This window comes from Cryptotermes secundus, unplaced genomic scaffold (assembly GCF_002891405.2).
Source record: "Cryptotermes secundus unplaced genomic scaffold, Csec_1.0 scaffold49, whole genome shotgun sequence".
NCBI lineage: Eukaryota > Metazoa > Arthropoda > Insecta > Blattodea > Kalotermitidae > Cryptotermes > Cryptotermes secundus.
The window spans coordinates 2,804,907-2,829,951 of record NW_019744106.1 but is presented as its reverse complement, the minus strand read 5'-3'; the positions used below and the strand labels follow the sequence as shown (position 1 = coordinate 2,829,951).

At 39.8% G+C, this 25,045-nt stretch overlaps 1 protein-coding gene across 6 annotated transcripts in view; it reads right to left on the bottom strand.

The window, feature by feature from the left end:
- The window catches only part of LOC111874338 (RING finger protein nhl-1), a 98,886-nt gene that overhangs the window by 53,878 nt on the left and 19,963 nt on the right, over positions 1-25,045 (bottom strand). The window contains exon 1 of one of the 6 annotated variants that reach the window (XM_023869756.2): positions 14,112-14,373. The exons of 3 other annotated variants lie outside the window; for them this stretch is intronic. The gene's annotated coding sequence lies outside the window, so the exon portion shown is untranslated. 2 more of the 6 variants (XM_023869755.2, XM_023869754.2) reach the window with 2 other exon arrangements.

Sequence of the window (25,045 nt, the reverse complement as noted above, 5' to 3'; positions counted from 1 at the left end):
GGAGAGGCTTTGCATAATCGGAAATGACATGGAAAGAAGGGTCGTGACATGTTTTGAGGTCCTACATTTGCTCCTAATGGAGAGGAACACCACCAGAAACCTCAGTCCCGAGCGCAGAGTTTGCGCATGCGCGTCACAACAAGAGATCTGTCAAAAGCAAGTAAACAGGAATAAAGTTAAATATTTTGCTGCGGTTCGCGTTTGTGTACTCTGCTCCACGTTATACATTGCATGAAAGTTGTGTTTCCTTCCATTGATTTCATTCACTTTTTATGACTTCAATTTCTGTTTATTTCTAATGGCATGAAGAACTTTCTGCAAAATTTTGTGGAGAAAATAAAAGAAACGGAAAATTGATTATTCTGTTTCACGACAATGCTTCCATATGTCACTGAGCTTAAGAAAAACCGAGTAATTAATATGTGACGATTCTGCATAATGATAGAGCAAAAGAGAAGTAGTTTTGCTTCTGACGGAAATCTGGTAAGAAGTATTTTTTACTTAAACAGATCATCATACTAGAAATTGTTGTCTCCTGGACGAAATACCCTGTAGTTTTATGGGATACTGAAGTTTCGGAGAAACATACTGCTTCCGTCTTTAAGATATTCGGAGATATTTAAATTTAGATTGTGGTTTTTACCAACGCTTGCAGGAATTTCTCTTTCCTGCCCGGTACTATTAATTAATCTATTGTGCTTAGGGGTTTCTATCTTGCAGAAGTAAGACATGGCAGTAACGGATTTCAAGTCTGTACTGTAACGTATATGCCAAGGAGATCAAGAAAGTTTGAATATCAACATGTCACTGAAACTGTAAAATCAAAGCAATGATAGAGCCTTCTGGAATGTTGATTTAGTCTTGATAAACTTTATTAAAGAAACGGTTATATTTGATTTAATTTCTCACTGTGGTGATTATGAGAATATTATTTTCTTGGATGTGATGCCGTGTAAACTGGTAGAAGTAAATTTCTACCAGACCAAAATGTGTCACATCCGAGGAGACAATACTGTTGAAATAAATGGTTAGTTTCTTTCGCCTTTTGTAGCGGTATGTGGCAGATTTTCTGCTTGTTCTGCAGAAATTTATAAGACGAAAACAAAAGGCACGTTATAAAAATACTCGGAATTGATACAGTATCTGTGTTTGTGCACATGTGCAGCAGACAGCAACGTAAGTTGTTTTTCACACACGTACAAAACATTAGGACCTGTCGAGGACTACAAATTATTGAAAAAAGCTTAACCTTTACAATGTGTAGTAGGTCACACTAGAGACATGTAATGCTTCAGCGGAATTTTTTTCTTTTATAGCAATATTTCTTGATGCTTTCCAAGCGCCAGTGCTCGGAAATGTAGTTCAGTATTTCAGAGCATACAAAATCATATTAATTTTTTTAAAGTTATGCCTATTTATGTGTGCATATACATGGATAAACTTCTCTAAGTTTTCCACTCATTTAACTGTTGGTATTATGAATTGGAGTTAACAAGTAAAGCTATCAGGGTAAGAAAATTTTAGTAAGGAGTAATTGATTAGAAGAGTAAGGGTATTAAGATTAAAAATATGTATTTGCAAAATCTTTATATGTAATAAATATAAAGGAAATACAGATGCAGCACAAGCCGATAGGCGAAAACAAATGTGGCTAAACATATTCTCACTACTGTACCACAAGTTGGCAAATATGTTGAAAACACATCCTTACTTCCCCGCATTATATGAAAACCAAAGCCTCAGTTCAAAAGAGCACATGACTGAACCCTGTTCTGATTCCAATCAATTCCGTCCAGAACACATACACCTACATAATTTTATCCTCTCGTAACAATCTAGGTCTCCCAGATGGTTTCTTCGTTTCAGGCTCTTAACAAGATTTTTTCGGCTCTCTCATCTCCCTCATGCGTGCTATATGCCTGCCTATCCTGTTTTCCTTGGATTAAACACTACAAAAATATTAGGCATAACGCACAAATCATGAGGCTCTTCGTTAGAGGCATACCTCTTCCCGTCCTCTCTTTAAGCCTAAGATAATCATTAGCACTACAATTCTTGTTCAGAACAACAGACAAAATTTTACACCAATACAAGACTATAGACAAAGTTATATTTCTATGTGATTTAATTTTTGTTTAGGATAACAAACGAAGTAAGTAAAATTTGGTATAATGAAAAGTCATACACATAGCTACATTTTTTTTAGAAATATTCTTTCATTTGTTAATTACACATGTGGCGACGTTGCGAAAGTCTGAGGTTATGTTCGAGACACACAGGAACACACACAAGGTAGACAACATTTGTGCTTGATTAATAAGTTCTTCCAGAATTATGATGAAAATGCTAATAACATGGTTTAATAATTTAATTATTTGTGTTCTTACACCCCAAAAGCCAACTATATCGTAAGCACGAACAAAGGGAAAAATAAACATACACATGAAAATGACAGACAAAAGAATTTTTATGATTCAGACAATAACAAGAAATAAATTTTTGCAATCAGGTCAATCACTGTGGTAAAAAAAATATGTGTATATACGCATTCATTAAAACACTATTGTTCTAATAATTGAGAAGGGGTCATTATAAAATAATTAAACATAATAAAATAATCTGTAATAATAAGAGTTGCAAAAAGGAAAGAAATTCTGACTCGACTAGGATTCCACTGTACGATAACTTTACACGGAATCTAGTGCGCAAGTCCGTGAGGTAAGTCTAATTTATTGTTGGGCTGTAAATTTACTTTAGATCCTATCTAAAAGAGACATGAAAGAGACAAGATCTGTGGCGCTGTAAATCTGCAGTAGGCAAGCAGAATTTTTATCCGGAATTCATTATAAGATGATTAGACTGAAGACGAGGAGACAGACATTTCAACTGCATTTCGTCACCACATGAGAGAACGCCGATTTTTTTAACGTATGCGCTGGTGTCACGTTCTGCTTGGACAAACATGTACGTTTCTACAGTTCACTGTGAGTTCAGGATGTGGATCCAAAATTAGTTGCAGCAGTAGCAGCAGCGAAACTGGTACTGCTCTGCTTATTATACTATTCAAAGTGCTGAATCGGAGTCGAATGAAGCTCCGTGCATATGGGTCGCGAATGCGGTCTAGTTACAAACATTTGTCACCTAAGACTGTCTGCTTCCTTCTTGTACATGACCTGAGCGTCTGATTACACTCAAGAGAAGCTGCTTCTCTACCAGGATTATATAATCCAATAGTGTTGCATTTATTGAAATTCTAGAGTCGTGAAATATGAAATGGCGGGTGTTTGTACATGCCTGCACGTTGTATTTTCTAAGATAGCTCGTTGGAGAGATGAAAGTATAAAAAATCTGTTCACAGTTCAGTCTATATAGGGACTAGGCTACAAGCTGGTGCCCCGAAGGATTAGGGTTTGTTTCCCGATAGAGGCTAAAGAATGTTCTACTTCCGTGGCATAAAGACCGACCCTTCCATCCAATGAGTACGGGGAGCTCATTCGCCGAGGGTAAGAGACCGGAACTTGAAGCTAATAACTTACATTAATCTAGTGCCAAGTTTACGAATGATTGTAGCTGTACCTTCACTTCCCCATAGGTCTTTAGGGCGTGGAGATTAATGAGGCACCGAGAACATTTTCTTTGTCTATGAGAAAGGCAAATGAGCCATGAAATCCAAGTTATTCCGTCAGAACTTCATGACTAAATTGAAAATCGCTCGAGACAAATGACTATGCAAAGTTCTTTACGTATGGGATTCATTGCGAGTTTCTGTACTAATTTTAGGTGCGTGAAGTATAATACGTTTTCTCGGCCTGTATGCAAGGGGCATACAGATACAAAAGTACTAGTTTAAAAAAGTCAAGTTCTGCACTCCAATGGGTCTTGCTCACGGTATTAGATGTTCTTGTCAGCAGCATTCATGGCAGCTCATGGAATTTACTTAGGGTTCAAGTGGTTTTCAGGTGAGGAATCTGTCGTCCTGAAATTGTCACTTACATGGAGTTCGAAACAAGGAGATACTGGTTTCGGACAGGGAACTTGATGGTCTATTAGTGACTCCATTTTTTATCAGAGGAATATATCAGTGCATATTTCGTATTAAGTACACATATTCACTAATGTATAATTTATACTATATCAGATTTCTCTGGAAATAATTAACCTGAAGACAACATTACACGCTGCTAGAGGATACGCACAAGCAAGGGGCTTATTGCAGAGAGCAGACTTAGCAAAACAACGGGCTAACAAACAGAAAAGCAAGCTGCAGAAACAAACCTTCTGGAATATCACATAGCTCCAAACAAGTGGACGACGCCCCTTATGAGGTGGAATAGGATTTTACGAAAAAAATTTAATAGGTAATTTAATGAATTTTAATTAATTGTTTACGTTATTTTTAAATGGACTGCGACGCGCGGTTTTAGCGCACATCAAAGCAGTGTAACAGTCTGGACGCATTAAGACACCTGAAGATGGCCATCTATGGCCGAAACATGTTGTGTTAAGTGTTAAATGGTGAATAAACAATTGTTGCATTATTGACGGACTGTGGATACATACACGTTTAATGAAATACAGAATTACAAATGTAAAATTTATTAAATAAATAATTTACGATAGGTGTGCACACATCAAATTTAATACTGTAAAAAATATCCCAAATAACAGCTGTACTGTAGGGGCGGGGTTAGAGGAGGTAAAAGACACATCAGAGTTGATGCTTATTTGCTTCTGATTAAAATTAATGCGCAAAAGAAATAATTACTTAACCCAAGATATAATTAGGAAAAAAAACGTTTGAACTGCCCATACTACAGACGGGAATGACAAGACAAATTAGAGTTAAAAAACTACAATCACTGAAGATTTTAGCTTACCTTAAATATGTCCAAATATATTTGTTTGTGTGGAGCTCTGAAGTACTTATTTTTTCTGCTGTTGTGTTATTTTACCAAACTAGCGGACATTTCCATCTCGGCTGCTGTCCAGCACACGCCGTCTCGTCTCTTCGCGACTGTTAATATCCCTGCCGGTCGGTAAGACGGACCCTGATTCCACATTTAGCTCCACAAAAACACAGCTCCCAGTCCAGACTTCATCCCGAGGGGAACGGAAGGGGGTTACTGCTCATATACGTCTCCCATGGCACTAACACTTTCTGATCCACCCGGCATTTGTAGAGTTCCAGCTCGCTGGGCCTATACTTCAAGCCTCTGTTATTAGAATAGGCCCTTTCAGTTACGAGTGGTTTGTTGAACAAATGGCTGACACGTGGCTTACTGTTCGCGGTTTATTTTACGGGGGTCAGATATTACAGTTAGGTACATCTTACTTCATTTTGAAAAATTAATATTTCACATTTGGGAACAACGATAACAGATCAAAACCTGATTCAGGACGAAACTAATAGGAGATTGAACTCGGGTAATGCTTGCTACTATTCAGTCCAGAACATTTTGTCTTCCCGTCTGTCGTCGCAAATCATACAAATTAGAATATGCAAAACTATAATTTTGCCTGTGGTTCTGTATGGGTGTGAATGGTCTCTGACATTAAGGGAGGAACATAGGCTGAGAATGTTTGAGAACAGGGTGTTTAGGAGAATATTTTACCGAAGAGGGATGAAGCGACAGGGGGTTGGGGAAAACTGCATAATGAGGAGCTTCATAACTTGTACTCTTCTCCAAGAGTAATTAGAATGATCAATAGGTGGGCAGGGCATGTAGCACGAATGGGGGGGAAGAGGAATGCATAGAGGATATTCATGGGAAAGCCAGAAGGAAAGAGACTACTGGAAAGACCAAGGCGTAGGTGGGTGGACAATATTAAAATGGATCTTAGAGAGAGAGAATGGGATGGTGTGGACTGGATTGATGTGGCTCAGGATGGGGACCATTGGAAGGCTCTTGTGAACACGGTAATGAACTTTCGGTTTCCATGAAATGCTGGGAAATTGAGTAGCTACAGATTTGGCTACTCCTCAAGAAGGGCTCAGCTCCATAAGTAAGTTGCATGTAGTAGTATTTTCTTCTATTCCGTCTTAGACGCTAAGTAATGCTGCTAGTGGGCATGATCCTAAAGTATTCCATCTCCGGGCCCCAAGACTTATTTCCCGAAGATTCATGATATTCTTTCATATCTTTATCGATATTGTTGGGGAGGAGGGGTTGCTTTACGATGCTGTCTGTAGCTAAACCAGGGTTGAGAAAATTGCATTTCTCTGCCCGGAATCGGCCCATGAGAACTTTTTATCAGGCTTGCTGAGTTATTGTGAAAATTCGTCCGTAATTTTACTTTGAATTTACTAAAATTTGTTGTTCTCACGGCGGTGTCTATGAAGGAAGCCGTCTTCTGGGATGTGGCGCCGTGTAGATATTGTGTGAATCGAAGGTTTCGGAGGACTGTATCGCCTCCATCTGCAGAGTATAAACATCCGCAAGCGAGGAAACAGCTGAGTCTGCAGCAACCTCCTCACGCTGGTTCCTCTCTCACTGATTTTTCTACTCTGAAGATGGAGGCAGCATAGAGGCCTTTTGACCGTTGTATCAGCCAATTCCGCACCTCCGTTTCAACCCCTTCGTCATTAGCGAAACGTTTGCCACCCAGCTGTGAACCGTTTTACGCGATAAACATTTCCGACCGTAAACAGGAAATATTTGTCTATGAATATCCTTTGCATTGAATCCTTTTCCCCACAGAAAGCGCACAGAACTCTGTTTCTTGTAGTATAATATTCAAGCACTGTCGTCACTCTGACTACTGAAACCAGCTTCTGAACATGAGCATATGCGTCTGCTACCTGTGCTGTTACCTAGTATTACATATAGAAAACCTATTATGTCCATTACAGCTGTTTTAATTCCATTTTTCATCTATTTACTGACTCCTTCGTTTATACAACATGAATTTCCCTGTTTTGGAATATCCTAAATTGTGAAAATAAAAGGAACAATCCAGTTTAAAGCAAGTTAGTAAATATAGACAATATAAGAACGACTGTACTTTGAAGGGTTAAATGTTTCCAGAACTACTGTTTGTATATCATTTGCGTTCCCATTTTCTTCTGCCTTTATGACAATTTACATTTAATTTTGCTAGAGAAGGAAGATCTACAAGGATAGGGCATATATTCTCTCAGGCTGGACCCGGATTCTAAACATCACTGCTTCTTGAATATTTTGGTGATTTTTCGACAGCTTCACCAGCTGAAGAACCATAACCTTCTTCCACATAAGTTTTGGGTTCCGAGTAAGCAGACCGAAAAGCGTTCTTCATTGTCGAGTGCACAGAGTTTGGAAATACTTTATTTTGTATTGTAACTTCTTATTGGACTATATCTGTCAAGATGACGAACGAATTACTGATGAGGATGGTCAGCTGTATGTATAATTTACTTCGCAGAGATACAAATATTCATTTATTTTGTTCATTTATGTAAACAGCATATTAAAAATTACGGAAGTGACAAATAACAAAAATATAATGTACCATTAAACAAGTCATATATACATTTATGTACGTACATATATGTGATAAGCCGGTCACGGTAGCCGAGCGGTCTAAGGCAAGCACTGTCTTCGATCGCTCGGAAGCCGGGATCGTAGGTTCGAATCCCACTCAGGGCATGGATGTTTGTGTGCGTTTTTCTGTGTTTGTTTACAGGTAGAGGCCTTGCGACGAGCTGATCACCCGCCCAAAGAGTCCTACCGAATATGTAAGATCTAGAAAAACCGAAGTAAACGGAGAAGTTCATGGAGGTAAGCCTAGGCCCACTGGGGCTGTAGTGCCAAGGGGAAAAAACATATATGTGATAGCCGGTCATGGTAGCCGAGCGATCTAAGGCATGTGCTGTCTTCGCTCGCTCGGAAGCCAGAATCGTGGGTTCGAATTCCACACAAGACATGGATGTTCGTTATGTGTATGTGTTTATTCTGTATTTGTGTTGACCTGTGTTTAGGTAGATGTCTTGTGACGAGGTGATCACCCGTCCAAGGAGTCCTACCGTCTGTAAAATGATCATGAAACTGAAAATCTGAGGCCAGGGCCCAAGGGGGCTGTAGGAAGCAGTGAAAGAACCATACATGTGAACGATAATTTCTAATTAAGTAACTAATTAAATCCATTGGGCCGAGTTGTTCTTCAGAAGCCACCAAACCCTCAGCTACTCACGAATTTCCCAAAATTGTATGCAACCCGAATTTTCATTACAATATTAACCAGAGCGCGCAACTGATCTCTGTGACGAGCCAATTGAATCCAGTGAAAACCACCCAATTCTATTTATCTAAACTCTATTTTAATGTTATTCTCGCAACTACGTCCCTCTCTCCCTAATGGTCTCTTTCCTTCCAAATATTCCATTAAAACTCAGTATGAATTCCTCTTCTCTTCTATGCGCGTTACATGCTCTGCCTATCTCATCCATTTTAATTTGATTATTATAGTTAAACACTGGAGAATAGTTATATATATATATATATATATTGTCACGTGGTAGAGTGACTAAAACAAGTATTGGATTGACGGCCGGATTTGTTGGACACTTTGATACAGCGCATGACTACACTTTGCAACTCTCTCTCACACACACACGCTAGTATCCACAGTCACGTCTTCACTGCCTTTGCTTGGTAGCGGCTTCCAACGTCGGAAGTTTCCCTTCCTCTGGATTCCTGAATTATCCCCGGCCTCAGCTACCAGTTGCTTACAGCAACAGCTCACAACGACTGAACCCCAGCAGTTCTCTAATTGCAGCTGCTAATTGGTCCTCTTTATAACATCTCGGCACGGATCGCGTAGGAAATTTATCTTTATTGTTGCTGTATCTCTTGTTGCCGTGGAAACGTACTTGTTTACGGGGCCGTTACTTAGCAACGGATCTACATGCAACAAAATATATATACATGTTAAATTAAATATAAAATTGTCACCGTCCTCACGCCCTGTAACATAAAACCGACGGAAGAAGACGAGGTAAATGTCAATGCACATCTGATCTTGTCTTTGCTACAAATGTTTTCTTAAGGCTGCGGCCGTACTACCCTGAGAAAAGAGCCCTCTGTACTCATTCGATTATATAGAATGCAATGTGGTTTCCATTGTGGATCTGAATGTGGTAGGGAAGAGAAAAGGTATGAACCTACCATAAATGGAATTAAGCATATGGCCCGTATCTGATCACTTAATACACGGGTCTGTAATGGATCTAATTAATGTCAGGCACCAATATTTCATACTGTATATTATTTTATAAATATTATAAAATTTAACTCGAGATTCATGTAAACCAAGGATTACAGCTGATCGATAAACAGAAATGTTCAAGAAAACGTGAATTACATACCTTCCACAACAAGGCATATGACTAAATTTTCTGGAAAATTTCTGTTTAGAGTAGCCTGTATTGATCAGCTATAATCATTAATTTGCAGGAAGTTGGGATTAAATTCTGCAGGGGGGGTTTAACTGGCAAGTCACATCCATCTAGTGGCGAGGTAAAAAATGGTGGAGCTGTATCCCCACTCCCCCATACATCTTCATGGTAGTGATAAACTAATTAAGCACAGTTATGACTTTACCTTTACCTTCTATGCCAAATTAACTGAAGTTTGCCACACGTTTTCCGGGAGAATGAAATGCGGACACATGTCTGAATAGAAGTTACGCGTAATATTCTATTTAATATTCTCCAATCGATCTCTTACAGACTCTGTACTTGCAATTTTATTTTGCAGAAACTGAAACAGTATAAAAACAAAATGAAGTAGAGAAGGCAACGGAGGATGAAAAGGGGGAGGAATGTGGAGAGAGAGGAAGGTAGTTAAAAAAGGTAAAGTTGTCCCTGACTAATTAAGCACTAGGCCATGAAGACGTATGAGGATGGATGTATAGATCCATGTTTTCTTGATCTCGGTGCTAGTTGTAGGTGAACGGTCAGCTTCACGTCCCGGCCGCTGTACTCCCGGGGAAATAGCCTCCAGTCCTTATGGATAGGAGGCAGGGTGGGCCCAAGATCCGGTCTGGATGACGTGCAGAAGAGAAAATTCTTGACCCTAACCGAACTCGAACTCCGACCCCTCGATTATACAGCCAGTAGCTATACCGACTACGCTATCCCAGCTCCCAACGAAGGTACTTAAAGGAATAAAAATAACAAGGAGAAAGAGCAGTCTAGGAGATTAAACTGGAGGAAGGGAAAGATCAGAAGAGAAGAGAAATTATGAGAAAGGGGGAACAAGGCCCTAGAAGGAGAAGCACTACACTGTTTTATGTCCTCTCCATATCTGTGAGTTCAGAAAACCATTACTTCACAGAAACTGACTTCTTCTTGATGACTTGGGTCCGAAGGGTTTATAGGATGATAAAACAAGCCACACGCGTGTCCGGCTTCGATCAAGCGCCTGGATGATCTATTTCAAGCCGTCAGCACTGGCAGGGGAGTCTGAGGCACTGCACATGTCCCCTGATACTGGACCCAGTAGTCCCAGTGGATATGCATGACGTATTAGATATGGATATTATATCTTTGATTTTTGTGGTGGAAGAATCCAGGTTGAATCCCTGCTGGGACATTGAAACCCTGACCTACTTAATTCTTATGTGTCGTCAGTTTCTCCTGAAAAAGAAAACTTCTAACCTGGAGAACACATATAAAAGCTAAGAGAAGACAACTAGAGCTCAAAACCAGAAATATGAATTGGCTAATCGATAAAAAATCACAGGTATCTCTTTAAAACAAAATAATCCTATATAAACCGATAATCAAACCAGTCTGGACCTACAGGATTAAGTTGTGGGGATGCAGCAAACCTTCCAACACAAAAATTCTCCATACGTTCCAATCCAAAACGCTAAGAAGACTAGTTAATGCTCCCTGGTACGTATCAAACGCTACCCTACACAATGATCTAAGCATGCCATATGTAACAGGAGTCATCGGAGCATACGCGGAGAAAAACAAAAAACCGGACCACTCAAAACAACAAGCAACTAATAAGAAACCTCTTCAACCAACCAGCAATAGAAAGAAGACTAAATAGAATATGGCCAGAGGATCTCATTAGATAAGCACCAGAGAATCATCGGAGGATGATACCTGCTTCAATATTACACACACCCATCCCTGTTACTAATTACTCTATTTATGTATATTGAGTAGATTGTAAAAATAAAAACTAAAAAAAAATGTAAAAAAAAACTAAAAATAGACCAATTTTCTGTGCTACTTCTATGGATTTGCTCTTCATAGTAATTTACACTTGATAAATAATCGCTGTGCCGGTCACGGTAGCCGAGCGGTCTAAGGCATGTACTGTCTTTGCTCGCTTCGAAACCGGGATCGTGGGTTGGAATCCCACTCAGGGCATGGATGTTTAGTTTGTTTGTGTGTGTGTGTGTGTGTGTGTGTGTGTGTGCGCGCGCGCGCGTTTTTCTGTGTTTGTGTACAGGTAGAGGCCTTGCGAAGAGCCGATTACCCGCCCAAGGAGTCCTACCGAATGTGTAAGATCTAGAAAAACCGAAGTGAACGCAGAAGTTCATGGAGGTAGGCCTAGGCCCACTGGGGCTGCAGTGCCAAGGGGAAAAATAATCGCTGTGAAATTACAGTAGGACCCTGCATTTACCGCGTAAGTTCTCTGAGGAAGAAAAGCTTCTGACTTGTATTCGGGAGGTGTTCCTTTCGAATCCTGGCCAGAACACCGATTATTCTGACCTGGGTTACTGGCAGTTTTCTTCAGCCCCTCCAGGCAAATGCCAAGGCAGTACTTAAAATGAGGACAAAACTGCTGCCTTCCCTCTGCTACACAAACATTTGAAGCAGTAGTGTTTGAGTCATCGACAACATTATAAACTAAAAAATACCTTGCTTCAACAAAAATAATTATCAATAATAATAAAAAAGAAGAGAACGGAGCACCCCTTCTAACTGAATATATTCTTCTCGCAACAGCTGAGTAGGTCAGCTAAGATGGCAATATATTTTGGATTGTATTCAGAAGATAGGGATACTCGAATCGATCTTCTGTCGGTGTAAAGGCTAATCTGAAATTTATATCCTTATATATACTGGAGTTTATTTTCAGGTCACTGTACATATTCATCTACATATGATGAAAATAGTTTCACAACTGATATATACTCGTCATATAAGCAAACACTGAAGTCTTTGTGTTCTGAATTGTGGGGTTGTTACTAACATAATCGCAGCTGATGTAAACATACTTAAATGATCTTTCGCAGTTGATGTATCATGTCTAAATAACCTTCCTACATTCTCGAAAAGTAAAAAACATTGAAAGAGATTGTACTCCTAGATTGCAAGTTCAGATTTCGGTTGGCGCAAGATTGATATCCAGTGGGTTGTATGTAGAACCATCTAATTCTGCGTTAAAAAAGTTTCTGTATCTGATACAAAGTCGCTAAATAGCCCGTCATAATCTCAAAGTTAAATTCTAATTTTTGAATCAGACTGTGTGTAGGAAAACTTGACGTAATCAGTGAGGGAAATGAGAGCCCAATTCTATTTCAAGAACGGCGCCCACGCTGAAATCTGGGCGCAACTTGACATTAATTCCGCCCGCAAATATTTATGATTATACGGCGTATTTCCCTGTGATCATGCAGGCCATTAAATGAGCTTTCGTGTGTAGGTTACACAGATGCCTGTGCTGGCCTGTGCAACGACGTGTATTCGTTTACATCAACAAACATGTTCAAACGCCAGCTTCTCTAATGCAGTATCGATCCGTATTAGAAATTCACGAACTAACTAAACAATCGTGTAGGCACCCAGCCATATGACTGCCGGTAACTGGTTAACCACTTAACTTATTAACAAATTGTTGATTCTAAAGGGTTCTGACGATGGTGGATGACACACAGAATTACTGGGGTTTTGAACTTTTTCCATCGTCCGGAATTCTAGATAATAGAGGACACTCTAGGCAATGGAGGACACGACGTTTCGGAAACTGGATCTATTTCCGTCTTCCAACTGCGTAGGTGTCTTCCTTTATCAGCTGAAGACGGAAAAAGACCCAGTTTCCGAAACGCCGTGTCCTCTATTACCTAGAATTCCGGACGATGGAAAAAGTCCAAATTCCCGTAATTCTGCGTAACCAATTGCTATTAACAACACGACAGTGGATCAATCGGCTGAGAGAAATTCTGCTTTTACCTAACCAAAATTTCGTCAAAGTGTTCATAGGAACCCGTCATTAAGCTTTATCCTGCACCAGTCCAATCCTTCCCATGGAAATATGGCACAGTTCCCAGAGCAATATAGTTTAATAACATATTTACGTTACTGTACGAGTATCAAGGGTAGCAGTGACTTCAATGAAAAATGATGCTAAGACCTGTACTCGTTTCACTGAACTGTGATATTACAAATACATCCATCGGAAAATCTAAGTCAGTGATTTGCGAAGAAAAGTATCCTATTCGATTAAACCTTGTAATATACAATACAACTGTATGACAGGCTTGAAGCTTCAGTTATGTAGGATACATTATATAATGACGAAATTTATATGGATGTCAGAACGAGCATCATGAAGATAAAGTAATAAAAAGATAATTCGACTTTAAGGGCGAGGTTTCTAAACACATGACCTGAGGATATGCATACAAAAGAAGCAGAAATATGGAAGGTTAAATATCTTGAACAGAGTAAGAAAGCAGAAGTAATCAGAAAACTAATGACAAATTAACAAGGAAAACAAATATTAAAATACTAGCCAAAATGAGGGGAGAAATTTAGCAATGTGTCTAAAGAGATGGGCAGAGAATTTAGAATAATATGGAGGTAAACTGTATTAAGATACCTAATCCGTAACACAATCTCTTTGTTTCTTTCGTAATAAATAAATCTGTCCCTTGCACACGAATAAGACCATTCTGTATACATGTGATGTAGGGTACAACTTTGTTTGTGGAAGTTTTGCATAAAAATTAAACTTAACATATGGTAGATATCTGCTATTAGAAAATACCGCTCTAATAAGACTTACCCGAGACTCCAGTAATGTTATGGAGCAACCAGAATAGTTACTGCGTGCTCACATGCCTTTACGACGCATTCTACTGACCGGAGAACTGCGCAGGCAACTCACCTCTCTCGGAAGAATAAAACTCGTTGAATGTTCAATAACCCAAAGTATAATGTCACTACGTTAAGATTTACGAAATGATCGTATATTTTAACATAAAATTATTAATCTTGCAAGAAAGAAATAACAACTCAGTATTCAAACACTCACTGAAAAAACAAATGGTGTAACATATTTCCTTATTATAATTCGGTTTCATTATAGAAGCAATACATTCAAATTTGAAGACAACAGCAAGGACACGATTGATACAACACGAAAGAAGTAACTGACTAAAGCGGCATTAGAATACACCGAACGCTAGTCTATATTTAACAGCTTCTTCTCCCTTAACATCTCCTCCCCCCACCCAACTTACTCTCAGCTAGGAGTTCGCGAGCTTTCAAGTTCGTGTACCCTAACCACAAGTCTTAGCGATGTTCTTCTTTTTTTGGCGTTCAAGAAATTTATAGCTGGCAGCTTTTATGAACGTTATCCAAGTTTCGACCAACAACACCTGTATATTGAATTTTGATATTTTTATCCATACATATTTTCAAACTATGTATATACGTTCATTAAAAAATGTCTGGCGTCTATACATATAAAATACCAACCCTCCGAAGGAAAACGACCAAGTACTGTCTTAGGTAGTTTATAATTTTCAAAATAAAGACTATCCTATTTACTGAGAGTCTGAGCGCCTTAAGGATGAAAAACTTCTCGCATATCTGTAGTGCCGTCTAGACACGTTAAAGTGATAAATTGTCCACAAGGTATAATTGAACCCAAATAGCTCAGGCGGTTAAATGGCTAGCTTCACACTAGACTAGGAGACTTGATATTCCTGGAGGGGCAGGAAATTTCTTTTAAACGTCCGCGTGGTACAGTTGCTTCGAGTGCCAGCCGGGCTCCTGTACAAGAACTCTCTCACATCTCCGTCTAAAAATGGTATCAAGAAGCTCTATGCGCCTTTATGGCGTGGCACTGTGGCACAATGACAGTATTTGCTTTAATTACCTAGTGCGCAATTAACTCTTTCTTGAATGTGCAGAGTTGTTCAACTGAGCAAGACATAGTCTGCTTTTATGCGGCGCGTAGGTTTACTGCGTAGAGAACAACATAGCACTGGACTCTGTCTTGAGCAGACGAATACATTTTTAGATCGCCTCGAATGGACTTATGTTCATACAACAATTGGCAGCCTAAATTAATGTATAGACTGGTGACTGCGTCAGTTTACTGAAGGGGGAGAAGAGATATGCAGAAGGTTATTAGAATGCCGAAGGAGCAAATATAAGATTAAAATAAATTATGATAAATAACTATATACCGACAAGTATAAAGAAGATAAGTGGACGGAAAAGAGGAACAGTGAATTGTTTAGTAAAATGTTTCACAATTTTTCCGTTTCAAGAGCCGATATACTGGAGCGCGTGTTCCCTCGTCTCACACTGGAGGTCTTCCATAAGAGTGTCATGCCCAATCTACAGTCCAAATATCAGACTACGGGCGGCCGCACACCAACTGCGTCAAGACAAGCATCAAGACATGAGACAAAAGACGCAGTCTTGCTTCATTCGTGATTCGTTAGCATAAAGCTAACGTCAGCATCGTGACTCATACCGGTTTGTGATGGTTTTCATAATCTCATTTGTTTTAACTGTGCTCCTTTCTTTGCGTCATGTCGCTGACTTCGTGTCTTGACTGTTACATGTCTTGACGCATGCAGATGTGCGGCCTACCTTACCTTACAAATTTTCTTGCCTGTGTCATTTCTAAATATGTTCATTTGTAGTATAAAAATTTAGCATTTTTAAGATACAATAAATATTTTTAGACGGGTCATTTACTATTTTGACTGATGTTTTTGTGGTTTTCCTCAGTTCCTTCAGGTATTCTCTTGGATGGCATCTTAATTTTGGCCACGACAGTTTCTTTACACATTCATTCTAGTTCATTATTTACTCATCGAGTCACAGATATTGGACACTAAAAATTACGCGTTACACCGTGTGAAATAATTTGTCACAAAATTATATTTGTGTAAAACGCAAAAAAAATGTAATAATAATAATTAATGAATCAATTTTTTTCCGAAAAGGTGCTAGTATTCAACACAAAGAATTTACATAATTACTAAAACGAACTAAATTTTGCGAACTGACAACGATTAGCGAAACACTGTTCAATATACGGTGTTTTAATCTACGGTTAAGTGTAACTACCTCCACCAAGTGGCTTTGCATTCCTCGTCATGTTCTCAGCTGTATAACAGACGTTATACAAGCAACCGTGACACGTCAATCACGGAACACCCTGTAGTGCGTAGAGGGTTTAACCTTTGTAGAAGACGTAATTAATTTTGCGGCAGAAAAGTCTGAAGTGCACCAATCGCCTCTTGTTCATTTTTCTTGTTTCAAACTGTATTTCAATTTCGCACGATAATAATATTCTCAAAGACACGCTACAAAGTAACCCACTAAATCACTAACCAAACATCTAACCAAATAACTTACTCTCTTGGTATAGAGACCTTGAGAAGCAAATGGTTTCAGAGATAACAAACTTGTCGCCTTTGTGGAAACAAAGGTTAGTTTTTTCGTTGACAAAATCGCGATACTGGACCCTATTTTGTGCCCGTTGAATCAATCCCACATTCTCATAGGCTATTTGTTTCATTTATCTTAATATTAATTGAATGCTTATAGGCGTACGCATATATATATATATATGTGTGTGTGTGTGTGTGTGTGTGGGCGCTACAGTCAGTGATGAATCTTGGCCTCTGTATTACAGTTCCTTAATCATAAAGACAGTCTGTAGGACTCCTTGGGCGGGGAATCTTTCCGCCTCAAGATCGCTACCTACACAGAACAACACAAACACAGAATAAATGTTAACATCTATGCCTCGAGTGGGATTCGAAGCCACGATCCGAAGGTTTCAGTGGGCGACGACAGTTCATGCCTTAGACCGTCCGGTCACTGTGATCGGCACAGTCTTATGTACGTCCTACAAATGCTACCATGCTTCAGGATTTCTCATCTACCCATGCTTGGGGAAAATGAAGACATAACTAAATAGGACAGTTGTCATTCAGGCCGAGAGTCGAGCTGGGCATGTTCAGAACCAGTAGCTCCAAAAACAAATTTTGAGTTGAGAACTAGGTAAAGGAACTGATTTCGGATTAGGCGTCCGGGGTTAAAATCTCATCAGAACCGTTGGTAAACTTTTCTCTTGACCTCCAGTTTCTGGGTCTCACCACTGCTTTCTGTTGAATACCTAGCCTATACATTTAGCTCTTTACACTCAGAATAAAACCTGCCGGATTTCCACTATCTCAGAATCAGGCCTAATGGAGGAATTTTGTAACGACGGCGATGAACTTTCGGGTTGTTTAGTGACAAAGAACTCATTTATAAAGCAAATAACTATCAATCCACCTAAGATTGGTTATATGTTAGGTTTCTCAACTCATTCATGTGATTTGCTTCAGATATACGCGGGGCCGGGTTAGCTCAGTGAGCTTGGTGACTAGATTACAGGCTAGAAAACTGAGGAATTCGGCTTTGGTTCCCTATGGTAAAGGAGACTCTCTTCTTCTCCACAACTGCCGATCGTCGGGGTCTCTCGGGATAGCGTGGTAGGCATAGCGACTGGCTGCGGGCTGCACGACGGAAAGATAGGATTTCGAGTGCTGGTGGAGGCAAGAATTTTCTCTTCTCCATGATGCCCAGACCGGTTTTGTGGACCATCAAATCTCTTGTCCAATGGGTACCGGTGGTTCTTTCCCCTGGATTAAAGCGACCGAGGCGTGAAGCTGACCACTCACGTAGATCGATGCATCCACTCCTCCACGTACCTTCATGGCGTAGTGCTTAATTATTTACGCACAGGCTCTATCTCGGGTAAAGGTGCCTCCATCCGATGAAGACGTTTCGTTCATTTGTTGTTTAACGATGCTGTCAGTAACAATATATAGCAACGTATGATTGGATGATAGTAAATGGGAAGGAAGTGGTCGTAGCCTAAATTACGGCACTATCACGACACTGGTATGGAGAGGCTGAAGAAAACACGAAGCGCTTCAGTCAGAGACAGTCAGTGTTTCCAGCGAATTTGAGCTGCTGTGGCTCCACTCCCCAATAGGCATAGTGCTTAATTAAGCACAGGGATAGATTTCCCTCTTACGTTTACTTCCAAGTAAAAGTGACACTAAGACAGCTTCTGGCGCAGATTATTTTTAATGTGTCAGACCTAGTGACCTCATTCCAACATGGCCGACCGAGACGTGTTAATGAACGGGTTCCGCTTTAAATGAAGTCCCGCGTCTCGCTTGACACAATTGTGGCCAAAATTTACTGGAGCAATGTTACACTCACAGTCTTGAAACTGATGTGTTGCGGCAAATCGAAATTTAAAATAAAATACGCTGTATTCTTCAAACGTATTCAGAAAATGACAATGTGTTTATTGAAATAAAAAGTTCAATATTCGCAGTAGGATTTGGACGACATTAACTTCGGGAAATGTTTGTGGCTGTTCATTATGAATATTTCATTCTCTATAGAAGAAATTACGACCGCCTCTGTGGTCTACTGGTCAGAGTTCGATCCCCCGGCGCTACCAGATTTTTTTATAAGTACGTAGTTGGTCTGGAACGGGGTCCACTCAGCCTCGTGAGGATAACTGAGGAGCTACTTGAATTGAAAAGTAGCGGCTTCGGTCTAGAAAACCGAAATTAAAGGCCGTGGGGATTCGTTGCACTGACCACCTGACACCCCCTATCCGCTAAAGTTGGCACTAATTTCGCCGACAAGCTGCAGTCGCTCGGTCGGTATAGTTCGCTTGTTGACTAAAACCACGGAGTTTTTAGAAGAAATTACAAAATACCAAAATATATGAAATTGTAATTTTATCTGTTTTATATCGATGTAGGCGTTTATAAACAGGGTGCTTGACAAGTTATTTACAACAAAGAGAGATGACATAATAAGAGTCTGTGGGAATTATATGCGAAGCTTCATAACGTTTAGTCCTTGACAAATATAGTTAGAATGACCAAATTAAGGAAGATAAGATGGACAGGGCATGTAGCACGCGTGAGAGAGAACAGGAGGTGGAGTGTATATGGTGTTTGGCAGGAAAACCAAAAGAGAAGAGGCCAATAGGAGGAAGAATACGCAAAGAAATAGGTTGGGATAGTACAGACTGGCTTCACCTGGTTCAAGACAAGGATCAGTGGCGGATTGTTGTGAACACTGTAATGAACCCTCGGGTTCAATAAATATTGGGGGAATTCTTCAGTCTCCGAGAGGCAGGCGGCTTCTCAAGAACTCGGCTGCATGGAGCTTGTTAGTTGGTTGTATCGATGTACAAATTTGCCTGTATTTAAGGGAAGAAATTGGAAGNATATCACGGGGAGATTAGAAATGTCAGCATTTTAGTCGGAACATCTGAAGCGAAGACAAGACTCAAAGGACAATTACGTATCTAGGCAAAGGTAAAGCTGTCCCTGCAACAGGCCGTGAAGACCCATAGAGTTGTGAGAGGTCGAGGCTCCCACATCTTCGAGACAGTCTGTTTATACATGGCGGTGAGGTTGTCAGCCTTACGCGCCGGCCGCCCCTTATCCCCCCAGGAAGATTCCTGGTACTCATTTCTGTTAGAGGTTGAGTCGACCCCAGGGCCATAGTGCGGCTGGAAGGAATTGGTCAATTGAAAAATCCAATGACCTCATGGGAATTCGATCCTTCGACCTTCCGGCTTTTAGTATAGTGCCTCAATGAACTACGCTACCGCGTGCCCCCGTTACGTAGGCAGCAGGATATAATAAAGAAGCATTATAGAAATATTACACTGTAGAAAAATTGTAGGTACATTATATTACAGAAAGAAAGATGTGGAAATCAAGATTGGTTTCAGCTGCCTCTGGATTTTGTCCAATGGAGAGCTTTTGTATCTCGGTAATAGACCTCAAACTTTTATAAAAGAAGGAAATTTCGCCACCAAGTAAAACATTATAAATGTTTGAAGATACATATTGTAAAATAAAATATGTATTATATGCAATAGCCTTGTGAGGATAATTGAGGAGCTATTTCGAGTAAATAGCGGCTCCGGTCTAGAAAATCGAAATTAACGGTCGTGGGGATTCGTTACGCTGACAACGCGACACCCTCTATTCGCTAGAGTTGGCACTAACTTCGCTTAAGAGAGAAGGTCACTCGGTCGGTATAGTTCACTTGCGGACTCAAGCCACGGAGTTTGTTTGTTTACATAATCTTGCATTTAATCTAAAATTAACTTCAAGAGTAAAGTAATGCACGGAACAAAATTAACATTATTATGGAAGTAATGCGAAATGTATCCGTTTCTGCGGTTTTGCAGTTCCGTAGAGAGCTAAGCAGTTTGCGCTGCCTGTGTTGTCTTGTTGCGCATGCTCCGAACAGCTACAGAGCAGAGCCGATGCGGAATTGGACCGTGCAACGCTTGCAGAGGGCAGGAAGATCGGCGTGGAATTCGGTGACATATAAATGATTTATGCAGCAGTGTCTTTGGGAACGGTAGAAGAGAAAAAATTGGGTAACTGCTGGTAAGTATCCTGGTTATTACTCCGGATGGTCAGCGTTCGAACCTAGTCCCGGCCGACGATTATCTGACCTCAAATCTACTTTGATTTTCCTCAGATCTTAGAGTCATATTTTAGCTGTATATTAAAATATGCAACGACCACTGCTTCCATTGTAATGTATTGCCATATTTCTGCACGTCACCTCCCCCTTCCTTTCTGCTGTATCTCCCTCTTACTTATTGTTTCCTTCCCATTTCCGGCCTTACCACTAACTGGCCCCTAGCGACTGCCGTCCGAGGGCCACTCCTATCCCAAAAGCGGTCAAATATGATTTATAATTTCTTTATTAAAATCGTCAAAACACAATAGTGCCTGATGATGGCTTCTAATAGCCGAAATATATAGCAGTGCCAAACTAGGCACTGACTTTGATATACTCGTAGTTGTGTTGTGACGGTTTTAGTAAAAATTGTATATCACAACAGGATGCATGAAATGAAAATAAAATATGATTTATTTTTTATTTAAGATTTAATTGTTTGGGTGGGCTTCAAAATTGCTTTCGCCTGATTGGGATTCCATTTTTGCTTTCTACTCTATTCCCATTATTACCTTACCATTTTACTTACGTCTTTATTTAATCTTCCTCACTCAGGCGTCTCTGTTGAGTGCCTGGAAATTCTCCACGTTTTTGTGTGTACGTAAAATTTTCTCTGGTCCCAACGTCATAATTCATTAGCCCATATTTCTTACCCTTTTTCCTCTTGTTACTTGATTTGGTAGGAGTTTTATCTTTACGGCAGAAGTGCCGGTTCTCTTGTTAGTATCAGCTTGCTGCATTTTCTGTCTTTAAATTTGTGAGGTTTGTTTGACTTTGATTTTCTCTATTACCTATATTACTCACTGACTCACTGTGACCTCTGGGTAACACGTGCCATTATTACCGATTAATTATTAAAAGCCACGCTTATCTTCAATGATATATAGCGCCTAAATTATGCGTAAAAATGAAACGGCATAGTTAAACCAAACAGTCACGTAATACGCAGTTCAAATTATCACCAGAATGTATCAAAACCGATTGCCGATTTAAGCAGTTTTGAGTCACATATTGGCTATTAAATACCGATGTTTAATAGCTTGATATAAAGTTCCTTCTATAATGGTAATTCCAATACACTGACTGGCTAAGAGTTGGACGAGCGTGGATCGATTCCTCGCAGAGGCATACATTTTTCTTCCTCACCACGCCCAAAGAGACTCTGGGACACATCTAGCAGAATGGCCAACAAGTATGCGAGTCTCCATCCTGAGGGCTAAGGCTCACCTTCACTTGATGGTAAGGTTCAGAAGGCGCAGAGCTCATATCAACTCCACAGTATGTCTACATGACGAGGTCATCACGCACAGTCAAACTTTCCATTCTATTTCATGAAAACAAAGAGACTTTTCATTTCTTTCCCAAAGTAATTATTGTAACGGCGCGATAAACACCTTGTGTAAGGTCACGAAACAATAGGAAGAATGTTCATAGCTCGATGCTAGGCAACCGTCAGTGCGCCAATGGACTGGCGAGATAGATATCACGTGATTTGTTCTCTGTGTGGTCTGCGCTATGCAATAATAGAACTGTGTTCTCCGTGTGTGGCTCCTGCCGAGAGGGTACGAGAGAATACGGGAATAAGAATTGACTTCACTTGAGTTCCGAAGTTCCAAGGGAATAGCAGTGTGACCAGAAGAAGAATTAGAAGACTTCGTTTGTGACGTTACATGTGCTATAATTACAGTAATATTGAGAGTGTAAGAACTAATTGTAGTTACGACTAGTGAAGATCCAATAAACCGATTCACCAATCCAAACCCGCGTCTTTAGTAACCGGAACACGTGACAATATTTTGTTCTCCTTACTGTACATTAAGCATATGTCGGTCAATTTTTTAACATTTTAACCTGTATTAATAAAATATGGTATTGTGTTACCTTAACTTACTATTTTTTAATTTTCTACAATCAGTAATAACAACACGGAGAAAGCACGAACTTTTGAGGTGGAGGCGACAGTATGAACACAAGCGACACATCATTTTGGTTGGTTCTCGATAGGATATATGGCAGGTAATAGGTATTCGAAAAATGTTAATGTAACAGTTTTATAGAACGTAAAACAACATGAGCCGGTCACGGTAGCCGAGCGGTCTAAGGCATGTAATATCTTCATTTGCTCGGAAGCCGGAATCATGGGTTCGAATCCCATTCAGGCCATGGATGTTTGGTGTTTGTGTGTGTGTATGTGTGCGCGTGTTTCTGTGTTTGTGTACAGGTAGAGAGGCCTTGCGACGGGCTGATCACCCGCCCAAGGAGTCTACCGAATGTCTAAGATCTAGTAAACCGAAGTGAAACGGAGAGTTTCATGGAGGCAGCCCACGACCCAGACTGGGGCTGTGGCTCCAAAAGAAAGAAAGAAAAAAAAAAGCAACATGATTGCATAAAATCAGTATTTAGCTTTCGGTGTGAGGATGATAACAAACATACCAATGGAGAAGGGTGTGTGAAACTTGATATTCAGTTGGATTATAAAGATATTAATACGAAATGTTGTTTATAAATATATAATTACAAAGCTTTGAAGTTATGACCAACAAATTTAACGCTAAGTAAGAAGAGGAACAAACTACTCTCGAAGATGAAAATAAAACAAAAATCTGCAGTGAGTGAAGAGTAGCAAGCAATAAAATTTCGACTCGACTTATATTCTCTGCAGTGACAATTGCCTAAGTCCAGCAATGCTGTAATTAAAGAGTAAATAATAAATATTTCGAAAAAAATTATATATATATATATTTGGAAAGACTACAAAAATGAAAGCCTTAACCAGAAAGTTACCAAGAGCACATTCGATCTGGGGAATGCTTGCCCCACTCAGTTTAAAATTTGTATGTTCCCGTCTGTTATCTCAATACGTAAGAGTTAAATTAAAACATGAAGCTATAATTTTGTCTGTTGCCCTGTATATCAAATTTACTTCGTCACATTAAGAAAATAACATACATTTACTATATCCGAGAGCCGGATGCTTATGTGAATATTTGGATCTGAGTTTGAAGAAGAAATTGAGTCTGGGTGAATTTCAAAACGATGAAATTTAGAATTAATCATTTTTAACGCATATAATTAGAATGATGACATCAAAAAAGATAAGACTGGGAGAGTATGTAGCACGTAGAGGAGAAATGAGTAATGCATACAGAATTTTGAACGGAAAACCGTAAGAGGTGGAATAACATTAAATACCTAAGAGTAGATGGCTGAATAATATTAATAATGATCTTAAAGAAGTAGGATGAACGAATGTGGATTGAATTACTTTGGCTCAAGTTTTGGGACGAGGGCTGTCTATTGTGAGTTGGGTAATAAAATTTTGGGCTGCATAAGAAGCCGCGGATTTCTTGTGTAACTGGTTGATTATTAAGTTCTCAAGAATGGCTCTGCTGTAAGAAGTTAATATGTTAGCTAATTAACTCATTTTAATTCTGGTCAGCATCCAGCAACAATTTAATTTTTAAAGTTTTTCTTCACTTTTTAAATTTGATTTTGATTTAATTTTCGAAATCTTATTCATACAATATGTCCATAAACTCTGTGCTGATTATATGACCGTGTTATTTCCTCTAATATACTGGCGACGGCAAGCAAAGTGACCAAGTTGTGGGTCAGAGTCACTTGCTAAATGTCCTCTAAAGACGAGGAGAATCATGTACAGTTCTCACTCTCACACTGTTCGATAGAACTCGCGGAGTTTGATGGCTTCTCCAAGTTCTTTCAAAACTGCTTTTGACATCAAATACCGGTTAAGTTTCTAAAGTAATGAAGCCTGTCTTCAAGATTGGCTTATCCTCTTTGATGTCAAAACCACTGCAGTCTCTTTCATGTTCGTTTGTCCTTTTCCAGGCGTTGTTCAGTAAACTACAGCATGTCAAGTTGTATGAGTTTTGCTGGGGATTAGTGAGTGACGAATTTACAGGAAGCAGAGACGTTCTAAGAGGAATTTCGTGACACACCTTTTCTTCTGTGCGCTAGAATCTACACAGTGGGACAGTAACAACATTAAGATAATGATTACAAATATAGTGATAAATTGATAACACCTCCTCCTCTTCTTCTACTTTTTCTTCTTCTGCCTTGATGGAATAAGAGGCGGGATAGCGCAGTCGGTATAGCGACTGGATATGGGTTTGATGACAAAGGGGTCGGAGTTCGAGTGCCGGAGGTTGGGTGAACCCCAGGGAGACGTTCAGAAAATTCTTGACCCTACTGGGACTCAAACTCCTACCCCTCGGTGGTCCAGCCCGTAGCAAGTCGCTATACCGACTGCGCTATCCC